Source organism: Schistocerca serialis, chromosome 3 (assembly GCF_023864345.2).
Source record: "Schistocerca serialis cubense isolate TAMUIC-IGC-003099 chromosome 3, iqSchSeri2.2, whole genome shotgun sequence".
Taxonomy (NCBI): domain Eukaryota; kingdom Metazoa; phylum Arthropoda; class Insecta; order Orthoptera; family Acrididae; genus Schistocerca; species Schistocerca serialis.
In genome coordinates, this window is record NC_064640.1 from 505,414,960 (window position 1) to 505,431,226 (window position 16,267).

The following is a 16,267-nucleotide window of genomic DNA, read 5'->3' on the forward strand; positions in this document are numbered from 1 at the left end:
CCACAGAGGCAGTGCTTAAATCTTTTCTCAAGCAACAGCAGGTGCTGAAAGTTGCTATCTCCAGTTTAATGACTACACTGGCACAACCTGTGCCCCACCAACAACATATCTTCTGCTGTTCCCTGCATATGGTGATACAGCAAAAGACTGAGACATTTACAAAAAATAGCTGTGACAACATTTCCAGGCATTTGTCATAAATGGTGTCAACTTGTGCAACTTTCTTTTGTCACGGATTTCACCTCTTATATATCAGTTGTTGCATCAGCTCACCCATTTACAAGAACCTTCGAGTCTTTCTCTAGATCAGATGTGTGAATTGCTTTCTATCTATCAGTGTAAATGTAGTCACATTATTACTACTCGTGTGGAGGTTTACACTGCAAAAAGTCACCCAAACAGTCATACGGGGCATGGGAAGCAGAACTACATGGACTTAGACATCATTGTAATTTTGTGATATTGTTCATAAGGAATCCTACACAGATCAAATTATTCATGATGCAATCATAATTTTTGCAGTAGTGTGAAATTTCTACGCTTATGGAAGTATTGAATGTAGGTCAGTCATTTGAAGTTTCATGGGCTGTAGTCAGATTGAAGCCTAGTCCAAAGTTTCAGAAATCAGTTTCTCTCACCCCTCCCTGCCTTCAGTCAATTCACAAGTGAATGTACACACTATCGCAGCAGTGCAGCAGATGTCTCAGTGTCAAATAGGTAATGATTGTTTGCAACAATAGAAGTCACATCACAACAGTGACAGCCTCATTCTCCACTGCTCTGACGCCCATACTGCTTCATTCAACATGAACGAACCACATTTCCCAAGTGCTGGGCAACATGCAATAGGTGCCATGAGAAAGGACACATTGCTGATTTATGTAACTCCTTTCCCAACCTAAGTGAGCATGAAATGAACATGGATGTGAACAAAATGTCACCAGTGATGGTGTCCCACAATGGGTTATACATTGATGTACATGTGTTTAACAAATTTGTGAAAATGCAGGTGGACATGGGTGCAGCAGCAACGTTGGTGAATTCTCAGACTTATGTGGACTTAGGTTCTCACTTTCTGACTCCAGTGTCATCAAGGCTGGTGAGTTATAATGAACAACAGATTCCCATTCTCGGACAGTTTGCTGCACCTGTGATGTACAAGGTGTGGTTTGTTCATTAACATTTCTAGTTGTGGATAACCCTTACTATGAAAATCATTTTGGTTTGGACACTTTTAAACTATTTGGATTCTTAATTTATCATGAAGTGCATTTGGTTTCTGCTCAAGTTCCATATCAACAGTTAGATGCTCTCTGTGCCAAATTTTCCTATCTATTTTCTCCAAGGCAGGATTGTGCAACAGAATATCTGGCTCATATTACAATGAAATAGTCTGCCCACCCTCATTTTTTCTTGATCTGCCCTGTATTGTATTTACTGCCCTGTATTTACAGCAACAGGTAAAGGCAGAATTAGATTGACTTCAATCCCTTGATGTTACCTGACCTCTTTCTTCCAGTGAATGGTCAGCACCACTGGTGATAGTCAAAAAACATATTAGTAAATTATGCCTCATTGGTGATTTTAAAAATAAATTAATGCACAGTCTATCACTGATACCTACTCCTTGCTGTGCCCTGATGAGCCATTGGCCAAATTATTGGGAAGCCATTATTTTTTAAAGGTTGAGTTGGTAGTGGCATATTTACAGCTTCTGCTTGACAAGGGATGTTAATACCTTCTAGTTATCAATAACTCATTTGGGCTCTAGAGGAACATATGCAGAACCTTTGTGCTCTGTTTTCTGTTTTCTAGTTTTCACGGTTAAAGCGCAATTTGGACAAGACAGTTTTTTCAACTATCCATTATTTATTTGGGTTTTAAAGTCTTGTGTGCTGGCTTTAAACCATTGCACCAGCATATTGATGCTATTGTTGCATCGCCACAACCCATGTCAATCAAAGAATTACAGGCATTTTTAGGGAAAATTGCATACTACCACAGATTCCCACCAGCGGCTGCTACTGTGGCACATCCACTCCATTCATTGTTACATAAAGATGTTCCTTTCCACTGGTTCCCAAATTGTGATCAGTCATTCAAGTCATTGAAATCTAAGAAGTTGGTCCCTAGTTTGGTCATTTTCCAACCAGGCTGGCACCTTGTGTTAGTGATGGACACAGCTCAGTTTAGTCTTGGCGCCATCCTAAATCCTTAATTTCAGCAGAACAGTATTATTCTCAGATAGAGAAATAGACTTTGAGAATGGAGTATACTCTAAAAATTCATGTTTTTCTATAATGGTCTAAATTTCACCTGAGAACAGACCTCAAGCAACTGGTGTCTCTTTTTAACTCTTTGGCATACCTGCTGGACAAATCCACACATTGCCTACAGTAGTGGACACTCTTCCTGTCACAGCACAGTTATGAGATATATTATCACCCTATGGCACAACATGCAAATGCTGACTGGTCCAGATACAGAGTTTGGTAAAGAGGAACTGCTTTGTTTTCATTTAGAGGTGGAAGCTCAAAATGTTGTTGATGGTTTTCCTATTGCTAGCACTAAATTTGCAGCTGTTGTAGTCATGGATCCTGTTGTAAGTAAAAGTTGTTTCTTTTATGCAACATGGCTGGCCAGACAAATCTTTGGGCTATGCTTCTTATCCTTTGAGAAATCATTTTGCCTTATACAATTGTCTTTCTGTTTGGCATGGAGTGCTGCTGTTAGCTACAGAGGACGCCACTCCTCGGGTTGTAGTCCTGTTGGCCCTTTGGCGTGAGGTTATGCGTTTACTACATGTAAGCCACTGAGGTGTGTCCCATACCAGAGCGATAGCACCCAGACATCATTTTTTGTTAGGTAATGATGGGTAAACAGTGCCAGTAGTAACAGCATTCCCACAGTGTGCCACCCATCAGGAGGCACCTTGTGCTTCCTTGTCACCATTGCGAGATCACAACAGCCTTGGGAACAAATTCATCTAGATATTGCTGGACCTTTTTTGAATTTCTACTGGCATGTTGTTATTGATGCATATTCTAAGCTTCCATAAGTGCTGAATTGTCTGTCTATTTCTGCAGTGGCGACAATTTCCAGTTTTTCAAACATTTTTGGAATGGGAGGTCATCCATATACCTTAATTACCGATAACAGCTCCCAGTTTATATATCAGAAAACTGAAGATTTCTGTAAAAAAGTGGTGTTTACCATGTCAATGCTCCTCCTTTCCACCCTCTCAGAAAACTGAAGATTTCTGTAAAAAAGTGGCGTTTACCATGTCAATGCTCCTCCTTTCCACCCTCAATCAAATGAGAATGCAGAAAAACAAGTATGAACATTTAAGACTCAAACCCAAAAAAAAGTTTTGTATGTGTCACCAGAAGTAGCTCTTGACTGGTTCCTCAGTTCTTACACATTCTCCCCTTTTGGCAATGAGAGTATGGTGGAATTGTTGCACAGTTGTCAGCCCCACCCTCTGCTACATCTGATTTGGCTGACGCCAGTCCATCTTCCAGAATCTACACCACAATGCTTCCGGCATTACACAGCTTTTTGGACTTGGAGATTTTGCTACCAGCTGAAATGTGTGCCAGCAATAATCCAGAGTACCCACGCCTGATGCCTCTGCATTGTCTGCATGGCTGAGGGGAGGGTCCTGTGACATGTGAACCAGCTATGACCTCACCTGGGCAGCTGTGCACCAGTACACCTCTGTCACCCCTGTATCCTCTGTCTGCCCATTCATCTCCTATATACAGGCAGTGCCGCTGCCTTCTCTGCTGCGACTGCTGACACTTTCACAATTGTCTTCTCTGTCATGGCTGCCCCCTTCAGCTGTTGTGGGTTGCAATAGGAGCCAGGCTCCTGCACTCTTGCAGCAGACACCTCCACCACTACTGTCTCCATTGCAGCCAGTGCCGCATGTTCCGACACATCTGTTGCAACCTCCTTCTCTGGGGTTGGACTTGGACATGGAAATGGAAGCTGTGCCAGCATTACCTGTCCTACCATATGGCCTCTTGCAGGAGGGCAGGTACCATATGTGTCCACACTCATGCCACTTCTGACCCTGTGCACCAGTGGCAGCATGTCGAATGACCACAGAAGAAATGGATGTGAGCACAGTGCTCACTTCTTTGCAAAAGAAGATGAGTACTGTAACTTACAAATTTGCTTGTGCACTGCTTCATTGTTGGTGTGTGAAGTTTGTGCCTGACTTGGCTACTAAGGGCCGCCTGGCCTGCTAGTACGGCAGCAGCTGCATGCACAGCCTGGAAGCTGTGTTCCCTGTTGGAGCAAAGTACTCAATAGGACAGAATGGAAGGCTCTCCTGGCCACTTGTGTCTCATTCATCATATTGAACCTTCCATTCCTTGAGTGTGCAATAAATTACAGTTAGAGCACATTGTATCATTCATTTACAGTCAGATTTAGACATTATGATGTAGCATCTCAGCAGGGACATTTTGTATTTGAAACAGTAACTACAGTGTGGTTTTCACACTTCTCAGTAGATGGCAGCAGTATACTCGAATTGTGGTTAAAAAACTGTCAAGAAAGTGTTACTTATGACTTATAATATGTGGCACTATTTTTTAGTTTGTCGGTAAGGATATTTTTGATGTCATATAAATTTTGCCAATTTTTGTCATTCCCTGAAGTTTTCTCATTGGGAATTTGTAAACAGCTTTTCAAACTCCAAAGGTAATGGACATGAAATAAACACATTTCAGTTATAGTCTTCTGTAAAAGTGTCTTTGCTGCCAGTCTGTTTAAAATTAGAGCAATCTGTTTTTGCAGTTTGCAGTGTCATAATGTACTGACATCATTCATGAACATACATTTTGATAAGTTAAATGTTCCGAGAATATTACAGTAATATGTAGCGAGTACCCCTTGCCCTGTAATGTTATGTTCAAGCAATGTGTACATCTCTAGTGCTCCATTATGTAAGGTGGCATACTGCCTCATTTGCATCACTTTATGTCATGGTTTAAACAATTTGATTTCAGTTAGTTCTTATATATGAAGCATCTGTCATATTATAATTCAGTAAATGAGTGATCACTCTTTCATGAAATGTTTTGATAATAGGTCACACTAACATTATTTTTCTTTTGCCAAACAGCTAGACAGTGACTGATTCAGTCAGAGGTCCTATACATTCTGGAAAAAAGAAATTCAGATTTTGATTTGCGTACTTCTGAGCATGGGGATACATATGTGGATGACACATTAATTCATCCTAGACCTAGTATCAGGCAGTGCCTCTTTGACTTCATTCATAATATTCAGAGCGGTAGCTCAGTACAGGAATTTAACCTCAATAAGATTAATGGCAATGAACATGAAGATTCTGCAACAGATAACAAATCTGCAAATTCTTCATATACTTCTGGTACTCACAGTCCATGAGTTAGGGTTTAGTGGCACGCAACAATACAGGGCCAATAGAATTTCATTGATTGAAGCTGACTGCAGAAAGATTCCATTACTGCCAAAGTACATTCTGCTTAAGGACCATGAAGGTAAGATAAGGGAAATTAGGGCTCATACAGAGGCATACAGATAGCAATTTTCTTTCAATTTATTTGTGAGTGCAACAGGAAAGGAAATTACTATTAGTGGTACAAGGTACTCTTTGACACACCTCATACAGTGGCTTGTGGAGTATGCATATAAATGTAGATGAAGAAATCTTCTCAGGTTATCAACCATCTGATGGCACTAGGTTGTCACCAGCTGAGTCATGGCAACATGATGTCACAACATCTCTGTGAGTTTCCTACTTGTCATCTTCAAGCTGATAAATCAGGAAGGTTTCATCAATGAAACTTGCTGAGAAAGCTTGCATTCCAAGACATCGTTTGAATAAATGAAGAAAAGTGAAATAATTTGAGTGAATTGTTTGGACCAAATGTGCTAGCAAATCTATGCTAAATATTTCTTTTGTTGTCACTCTTAATAATAAAATTGTTCTACCTTCCTCAGTATAGCACGCAACCTTATGTGTTAATCTAATGATTATGGTTGTAAAAATGTAGTTTTTTTTGTTGGTGAAGGAAGATATATTCTCCTGTTTCCATGCAAAGAGGGAACTGCTCAATTGCAGCAGAGGAGTCAAGGATCAACAGTGCCCAATACAACTGACTGATAAGGACCCTACTAATGCTGGGTGCCTGCTATGCAACAGATTACCAAGCAGTGGAAAAAAATGTAAAATCAATACAAATCTTCAAAATAAAACCAAGAGAGTACTTGAAAACACCATGCTCGAACAGTGTTAAGGAATATTTTGAGACTAGTCCAAAAGAATTTGAAATAAATTGTGGTAGTAAGGCAATATTCTGGGAAATGTGCTACATATGGTGTGTCAGTGAAAGTTGCATGTACCACTGTTTTATGTTTGATCAGCACTCAGTCATTGCAGCAGAAAGTGAAATTGGGTGCCTATATCTCTCTCTCTCTGTCTGAATAGGCCTTAGAAGGCCCAGTGGTACCAACTGACCACCACGTCATCCTCGGCTGATAGGCATCAATGGATGTGGATATGGAGGGGGCTGTGGTCAACACAACACTGCTCTTTGGACTGTTGCCAGTTTTTGTGTCAGGAGCTGCTAGTTCTCAGTCAACTAGCTCATCAATTGGCCTCACAAAGGCTGAGTGCATTCCTTTTGGCAGACCAAGACGATCACCCATCCAAGTGTTAGCAGAGCTCAAAAGTGCCTAACTTCTATGAGCTATGGAATCTGCTGTTACCACTATGACAAGGCCATTGACAGTGGCTACATTTAGTAAATTAAATCAATAATGGCGTTCAGTTCTGTCTATGTTTTCATTTCTTATTTATGTATATTATATGTCTGTATATGTGTATCTGTTGTAAATTAATGTAAGTGCTTAAATTGTAATTTACCTGCTATCTGTAAATTCTAACTATGTAGTAACACATCCAATATCACTGGAAGAGTGATCAGACAATGAATGCATGAGTATGTAAATAAAAAGTGGTGCAAAAATGTATGTATCTGTTGTTTTCAATAACAGCAGAACTGTTATGCCCTCTAAAGGATTAAATTTCAGCAACCACAGTTCCCTCATTTTGTTCTACTTGTTTGGAATGAAAGTTGTTGTGACAGACTGATCTGCAGTAGACCTATAGACCATGGTGTAGGACATGTTGGAAGGTGACAGTCTGGTTGGGAGATGGTAAAGCCAATGAATGTGACATTATTAGTGAATAGTTAATGATGTCATGAGGAAAATCAAGACTACTGTTCAAGTAGATATTTTGATGTGTACATTTGCAAAAAATTAATTTTATTGTTATGACATGAATTGCAGACTTTTAACATTAGTAAGCCTGGTTTTCAAAGTACATTGTCAATTATATGTTTTTATTCCTGTTAGGACTTGGCATAACTATTTCAACTTATTGGTATTGAACCCGTTGCCTGTCTCCTACTCCTTCATTGGGTACTTACAACCAGCCATTAACATGCCCCATTTTTTTCCCTCGCACCTGACAGTGGACACAGCTCACACTGCTCCACCAAAATGTTTGAGTAATAGCTCTGCATCTGTGCCAGACTTTTGCTGAACTGATATTTAGATGCGTAAGGGTTATGAGCACAGAATGCAAATTGACATCCTATTATATGACCATAGCATACTGGCATGTTTCTGTTTTGATACTGAGAACATAATATTTGCCATACCATTATTTTTTCCTTCTCTACTTAGTTTATTTGCCATCAGCTATTGCAAATCTTGTCTCAAATGCTTAAGTGTTGTCACTGATCATACTAGTAAGCCACCACACTTATCACCTTATACTCAAAATTTTCCTCTGTCTTTCTGAAGAAATGTATTGACAGACAAAATCTGGCCAGCTGTACTGATAGCAAATAGTACATCTGCATCTACATAGATTATCTGCAAATCACATTTAAGTGCCTGGCAGAGGGTTCATCAAACCACCTTCACAATTCTCTATTATGCCAATCTTGTGTAGTGTGTGGAAAAAATTAACACTTCTATCTTTCCATGTGAGCTCTGATCTCCCTTATTTTATTATGGTGATCATTTCTCCCTATGTAGGTAGGTTGGGATCAACAAAATATTTTTGCATTTGGAGGAGAAAGTTAGTGATTGAAATTTCTTGAGAAGATTCCGCCGCAACAAAAAAGTCTTTGTTTTAATTATGTCCATCCCAAATCCTGTATCATTTCACTGAAACTCTCTCCCCTATTTTGTGGTAATACAAAACATGCCATGCTTCTCTGAACTTTTTTGATGTACTCTGTCAATCCTATCTGGTAAGGATACCACACCACGCAGCAGTATTCTAAAAGAGGACGCTCGACCATCACGTCCCGCGAGATCCAGACGGCTGTGCGGCTGTTGCTGCCTGGCGAGCTGGCCAAGCACGCCGTGAGCGAGGGCACGAAGGCGGTGACCAAGACAAGCATAGTGTAGGCAGTCTCTTTAGCAGACCTGTTACATTTTCAAAGTGTCCTGCTTATAAAGTGCAGTCTTTAGTTAGCCTTCACCACGACTTTTTCAATGTGTCCTTTCCAATTTAAGTTGTTCATAATTGTAATTCTTAGGCATTTAGTTGCATTTACAGCCTTTAGATTTGACTGATTTATTGTGTAAACAAAGTTCAAAGGATCCCTTTTAGCACTCATGTGAATTACCTCACACTGTTCATTATTTAGGGTCAGTTGCCAATTTTTGCACCATACAGATATCTTTTCTAAATCATTTTGCAATTTGTTTTGATCTTCTGATGACTTTCCTCATTGATAAATGAAAGCGTCATCTGCAAACTACCTAAGAGGGCTGCTCAGATTGTCTCCCAAATCATTTATATAGATAAGGAACAGCAAAGGCCCTATAACGCTACCTTGGGGAATGCCAGAAAATACTTCTTTTTTACTTGGTGACTTTCTATCAATTACTACAAACTGTGACCTCTCTGGCATGAAATCATGAATCCAGTCACATAACTGACATGATATCCCATAAGAACACAATTTCACTGCAAGCCGCTTGTGTAGTACAATTTGAAATCCCTTGTCAATAGCACTGCCGAAGTGGATACACCGGTTACCGTGAGACCACTGAAGTTGAGAACTGTCGGACATGGTCAGCACTTGGATGGGTGATCTTCCAGGCCGCCATGCATTGTTGCCATTTTTTGGGGTGCACTCAGCCTCGTGATGCCAATTGAGGAGCTACTCGAACGAATAGTAGCGACTTCGGTCGTGCTGACCCCACGCCCGTCCTATCCGCATCCTCCACTGAGGATGACACGGCGGTCGGATGTTCCCGGTAAGTCACTCATGTTCTGAAGACAGAGTGCTTTGTCAATAGCACTCAACTTTGTATGTTCTTGTAATCTGTACTCTGCAATATCAAGTATGGTAAGAGGTGTGCATTTTAGAATATGAATCATTTGAATATTGTTTTCAGGTACTAGCACAGAGTTTCACAGAGAAGAACTTCATCTCCATGTGCTCTTGGCCCCATCCTGCCTTAGCTTAAGAGGAATTAGAATGGAAAAGCATTTTTTTTTCACATTTTCGGATTTTTATCTCATAATAAAATTTGCAATTTTCTGAATAAAATTATATGTATATATCACTTATATACTCACATGGGAAGTACTTTATTTAATTTTTTAAATATAATCCACACCGGTTGAAAATGTTAAATATTTTACGTGCATTACTTCAAGATCTAATAAAATCGGTAACTTTTCTTAAAAATAGAAGGCTGTGGATTGCTGTGTTATAAAGGTAAAATTATGTGGGAACAGTCTTTTGGGACAGCACTTATATGTAAAACATTCTCAGTTTTCTAGCCACGTCAATTCAGGATAAAATCTCAAGCTTTTGACGATATCTTCCATCATCATCATCAGGAGTAACTGACTGTCTTCACTGCTGCTGTGGTAGCCTTTTTTTATAGCCCATGGACGGCTTCTGATTGGTTGGCTTGTGACTGGTTGGTGATTACGTACTGCTATCACAGACGGTGTCAATGTGTGCGCCGGTAGCGCCACCGCTTCCGTTGGAACGTAAACCTTGGAAGAAACATCTCTGCTGCTTCTTTATCCCAAATTGATGCGGCAAGAAAACCGATAATGTTTTACATGGTTAAATTACGTGTTTGTATTGGTAGCACTGTTAAAAACAGTATCATATCATTTCATAGTATAAAAACATACTGTATGTCAAAGTGCTAAGGTTTTTTCTGAGGAAAAGTGATGAATAATGAGTAGATTGGTAAATCTCTCAAAAAATAAAGTATCATGGCAAAATGAAGTGTTTTTAAGAAACGCAAGTTTCTTGGTCCCCCCATGAACCATGGACCTTGCCGTTGGTGGGGAGGCTTGCGTGCCTCAGCGATACAGATAGCCATACCGTAGGTGCAGCCACAACGGAGGGGTATCTGTTGAGAGGCCAGACAAACGTGTGGTTCCGGAAGAGGGGCAGCAGCCTTTTCAGTAGTTGCAAGGGCAACAGTCTGGATGATTGACTGATCTGGCCTTGTAACAATAACCAAAACGGCCTTGCTGTGCTGGTACTGCGAACGGCTGAAAGCAAGGGGAAACTACAGCCGTAATTTTTCCCAAGGGCATGCAGCTTTACTGTATGATTACATGATGATGGCGTCCTTTTGGGTAAAATATTCCGGAGGTAAAATAGTCCCCCATTCGGATCTCCGGGCGGGGACTACTCAAGAGGATGTCGTTATCAGGAGAAAGAAAACTGGCGTTCTACGGATCGGAGCGTGGAATGTCAGATCCCTTAATCGGGCAGGTAGGTTAGAAAATTTAAAAAGGGAAATGGATAGGTTGAAGTTAGATATAGTGGGAATTAGTGAAGTTCGGTGGCAGGAGGAACAAGACTTCTGGTCATGTGAGTACAGGGTTATAAACACAAAATCAAATAGGGGTAATGCAGGAGTAGGTTTAATAATGAATAGGAAAGTAGGAATGCGGGTAAGCTACTACAAACAGCATAGTGAACGCATTATTGTGGCCAAGATAGATACGAAGCCCACGCCTACTACAGTAGTACAAGTTTATATGCCAACTAGCTCTGCAGATGACGAAGAAATTGAAGAAATGTATGATGAAATAAAAGAAATTATTCAGATTGTGAAGGGAGACGAAAATTTAATGGTCATGGTTGACTGGAATTCGAGTGTAGGAAATGGGAGAGAAGGAAACATAGTAGGTGAATATGGATTGGGGGACAGAAATGAAAGAGGAAGCCGCCTGGTCGAATTTTGCACAGAGCACAACATAATCACAACTAACACTTGATTTAAGAATCATGAAAGAAGGTTGTATACATGGAAGAACCCTGGAGATACTAAAAGGTATCAGATAGATTATATAATGGTAAGACAGAGATTTAGGAACCAGGTTTTAAATTGTAAGACATTTCCAGGGGCAGATGTGGACTCTGACCACAATCTATTGGTTATGACCTGTAGATTAAAACTGAAGAAACTGCAAAAAGGTGGGAATTTAAGGAGATGGGACCTGGATAAACTAAAAGAACCAGAGGTTGGACAGAGATTCAGGGAGAGCATAAGGGAGCAATTGACAGGAATGGGGGAAATAAATACAGTAGAAGAAGAATGGGTAGCTTTGAGGGATGAAGTAGTGAAGGCAGCAGAGGATCAAGTAGGTAAAAAGACGAGGGCTAGTAGAAATCCTTGGGTAACAGAAGAAATATTGAATTTAATTGATGAAAGGAGAAAATATAAAAATGCAGTAAGTGAAACAGGCAAAAAGGAATACAAACGTCTCAAAAATGAGATCGACAGGAAGTGCAAAATGGCTAAGCAGGGATGGCTAAAGGACAAATGTAAGGATGTAGAGGCCTATCTCACTAGGGGTAAGATAGGTACCGCCTACAGGAAAATTAAAGAGACCTTTGGAGATAAGAGAACGACTTGTATGAATATCAAGAGCTCAGATGGAAACCCAGTTCTAAGCAAAGAAGGGAAAGCAGAAAGGTGGAAGGAGTATATAGAGGGTCTATACAAGGGCGATGTACTTGAGGACAATATTATGGAAATGGAAGAGGATGTAGATGAAGATGAAATGGGAGATATGATACTGCGTGAAGAGTTTGACAGAGCACTGAAAAACCTGAGTCGAAACAAGGCCCCCGGAGTAGACAATATTCCATTGGAACTACTGACGGCCGTGGGAGAGCCAGTCCTGACAAAACTCTACCATCTGGTGAGCAAGATGTATGAAACAGGCGAAATACCCTCAGGCTTCAAGAAGAATATAATAATTCCAATCCCAAAGAAAGCAGGTGTTGACAGATGTGAAAATTACCGAACTATCAGCTTAATAAGTCACAGCTGCAAAATACTAACACGAATTCTTTACAGACGAATGGAAAAACTAGTAGAAGCCAACCTCGGGGAAGATCAGTTTGGATTCCGTAGAAACACTGGAACACGTGAGGCAATACTGACCTTACGACTTATCTTAGAAGAAAGATTAAGGAAAGGCAAACCTACGTTTCTAGCATTTGTAGACTTAGAGAAAGCTTTTGACAATGTTGACTGGAATACTCTCTTTCAAATTCTAAAGGTGGCCGGGGTAAAATACAGGGAGCGAAAGGCTATTTACAATTTGTACAGAAACCAGATGGCAGTTATAAGAGTCGAGGGACATGAAAGGGAAGCAGTGGTTGGGAAGGGAGTAAGACAGGGTTGTAGCCTCTCCCCAATGTTGTTCAATCTGTATATTGAGCAAGCAGTAAAGGAAACAAAAGAAAAATTCGGAGTAGGCATTAAAATTCATGGAGAAGAAATAAAAACTTTGAGGTTCGCCGATGACATTGTAATTCTGTCAGAGACAGCAAAGGACTTGGAAGAGCAGTTGAATGGAATGGACAGTGTCTTGAAAGGAGGATATATGATGAACATCAACAAAAGCAAAACAAGGATAATGGAATGTAGTCTAATTAAGTTGGGTGATGCTGAGAGAATTAGATTAGGAAATGAGGCACTTAAAGTAGTAAAGGAGTTTTGCTATTTGGGGAGCAAAATAACTGATGATGGTCGAAGTAGAGAGGATATAAAATGTAGGCTGGCAATGGCAAGGAAAGCGTTTCTGAAGAAGAGAAATTTGTTAACATCCAGTATTGATTTAAGTGTCAGGAAGTCATTTCTGAAAGTATTCGTATGGAGTGTAGCCATGTATGGAAGTGAAACGTGGACGATAAATAGTTTGGACAAGAAGAGAATAGAAGCTTTCGAAATGTGGTGCTACAGAAGAATGCTGAAGATTAGATGGGTAGATCACATAACTAATGAGGAAGTATTGAATAGGATTGGGTAGAAGAGAATTTTGTGGCACAACTTGACCAGAAGAAGGGATCGGTTGGTAGGACATGTTTTGAGGCATCAAGGGATCACCAATTTAGTATTGGAGGGCAGCTTGGAGGGTAAAAATCGTAGAGGGAGACCAAGAGATGAATACACTAAACAGATTCAGAAGGATGTAGGTTGCAGTAGGTACTGGGAGATGAAAAAGCTTGCACAGGATATAGTAGCATGGAGAGCTGCATCAAACCAGTCTCAGGACTGAAGACCACAACAACAACAACAAGTTTCTTGGTAATAGAGTTTCGAGTAAAGGGACACACTGTGTTCAACATGTGGCATGTGAGGTTACAGACAATGAAATACAGACAAACTCGTCAGTATCTAGAGAAACACCCATTAGTGCTTTGAAGATTAAAATGAAATGTTATGATACACAGTTTTCTTAAAACGAAAGTGATGTAAGTGGTAGAATAGGTTATATTCTGATAGATTTACACATTCTAACAAGGGTGTTAGGTGAATAAGTGTGTTGTAAAATATGTGGAGGGCCAGTTAGTTTACATGAGGACAATGAGGTATCAAATGGACTGGCCAGGAAACTTATAATTAATTGTGCCTGTTCTAAATATACTCATTCATTTTGGAATTATGATAAGTATAGAGATAATTATTTTGAAATAAATGTTAGATGGTTTTATTGATTGAGAGCTACTGGCAAAGGACACCCTGCAGCAGAAACAATGTGTGTTGTGATGAATATGCCATGCCCACCTTATATAACTGACAAGTATGCAGGATTGTTTGGAGCTGCTGTGGAGTCTGTTGCATGTGAGTCAATGAAGGGTGCTGGAAATGAAGCTGTTGAAATAAATGATGGTATGACTGACATACCAGTGGCTTTTGATGGCACTTGGCGGAAGCGCGGCTACAGTTCTAAGAATTCTGTTGCTGCAGTGACCAGTGTGGATACTGGAAGGGTAATAGATTTCCGGATTTTAGCCGAACACTGTTATAAGTGTAAATCAGAGAATGAAGAAGGGCATATCTGTGACAGAAATTATGAAGGAACAAGTGGTGGTATAGAGGCCTCTGCAGCTATTGAAATCTTTACTCAATCTGTGAATGAACGGATAGTGTGTTACACTAAGTTCACAGGTGATGGAGACTCAAAAGCATATAACAGTGTAGTAGACACTCAGCCTTATAGTGAGAAGATTATCATAAAACTGCAATGTGTTGGTCATGTCCAGCAGAAGACGGGCATCAGGCGAAGCAAAGATTGAGAGACAAGAAACTTTCTGATGTTAAAACCATAAGAGGCAGGCTGACAGACAAAATGGTTGACGAACTACAGCAGTATTATGGGATGGCCATTAAAAATGATACTGAGGATTTGTTGAAAATTAAGCAGGCAGTATGGGCTACCTTCTTCCACAGACTGTCAACTGATGAAAAACCATTACACCAACTTTGTCCTCCTAGACCTGATTCATGGTGCAATTACCGCAATGCCCAATACTCAAACAGTTCATACAGCCCTAAACATTCCATCCCAGCAGCAGTCATGGATATCATAGAACCTTTTTACAGAGACCTGTCAAATCCTGAATTACTGAAGAAGTGTCTGCATGGTCAGACTCAAAATCCAAATGAGTCATTCAATAATCTTATATGGACCCACTTATCAAAAAATGTTTATTAATCCTGGAACAAACTGCATCAGAGAACTTGGACGGATGGACAAGGTTTGCATTGATAAAGCAGAGCACGTAGGACAGTTGGCCACTAAGGAGTCCAGAAAGAAGAAAAGAAGAAAAAACTTGGAAAAAGATCAAGAGGATGATATACAGTATGGTGCAGGGTGCTTCTGAGTGACTAAAAATAAAATAAATTAAGCATATAATAAGTGAGTTACAGTATTTTGAAAATTTAGAAGCTTTTCCTGAAAATTTACATTTTCTGTTGCATTTTTCCCTAAATCTCAGAAACCACTTTGAGTAGAGTAGTCAAATTTTCAGGGAGTAATAAAATACATATCTTGAGTTTACTGAACAAAAAGAACATAATGTTATGCTCAATTAAGATTAATTAGGATAAGGGTAAAAAAAGTACACAAAATTTTAACTATGTAATTAAAATATTGTATTTCTGAAAGCAGTGGCTGAAATTCAATTATTGTAGTTCAGTAGACTCAGAATACACAGTTTAATGTCCTGTAAAAGTTTCATGTCAATGACTACAGTGGTTCCCGAAATACAGGGAAGCCAAGTCACTAAATTTAACATTGTCTGGATGTGATGTTCCAACTCCTCTTAAATGAAGATACAGTTTCTATTACTGTTTAACTTCTATCCTTCCACTCCATATCCTTTCTTTGTATTCTATCGAGCACTCAGATTTTATTTTTTAAATGATTTTTTGATGCATTCAACTGACATTTTCTTTATTTCATGTACAGTTTTACAATTTTGGACTTGCACCATTTTCAAGTATCTAAAACAGAAGCTGTTGTAGAAAGAATGAACCTGATTTATGGAGTGTAGTACTTTATAGAGAAATATGTAAGATACAATGATGTACAGGTCGTGCATACCACTGAACACTCTGGCTGTATATGAGTAGTTCAGGTTACAGAACAGGCTGAGCACTTTTTTGCAATCACTTAAATAATACTCTTTCCTTGACAGTGTACCAGAGCATGCCAAGGGGCCAACCCAGGTGGCCTCTATAAGTGGGCTTGTGACCTGTATGACATCTGCTCTCTGAAATCATGTTCATCATGAGTAAAGATACACCAGAAGCATTATAAACTGTATGCATTAGTATCACTTATGAATTTAAGATAGGAACAAGTCAAATGCCAAGATATACTAGGGGGATTGTAACTTAC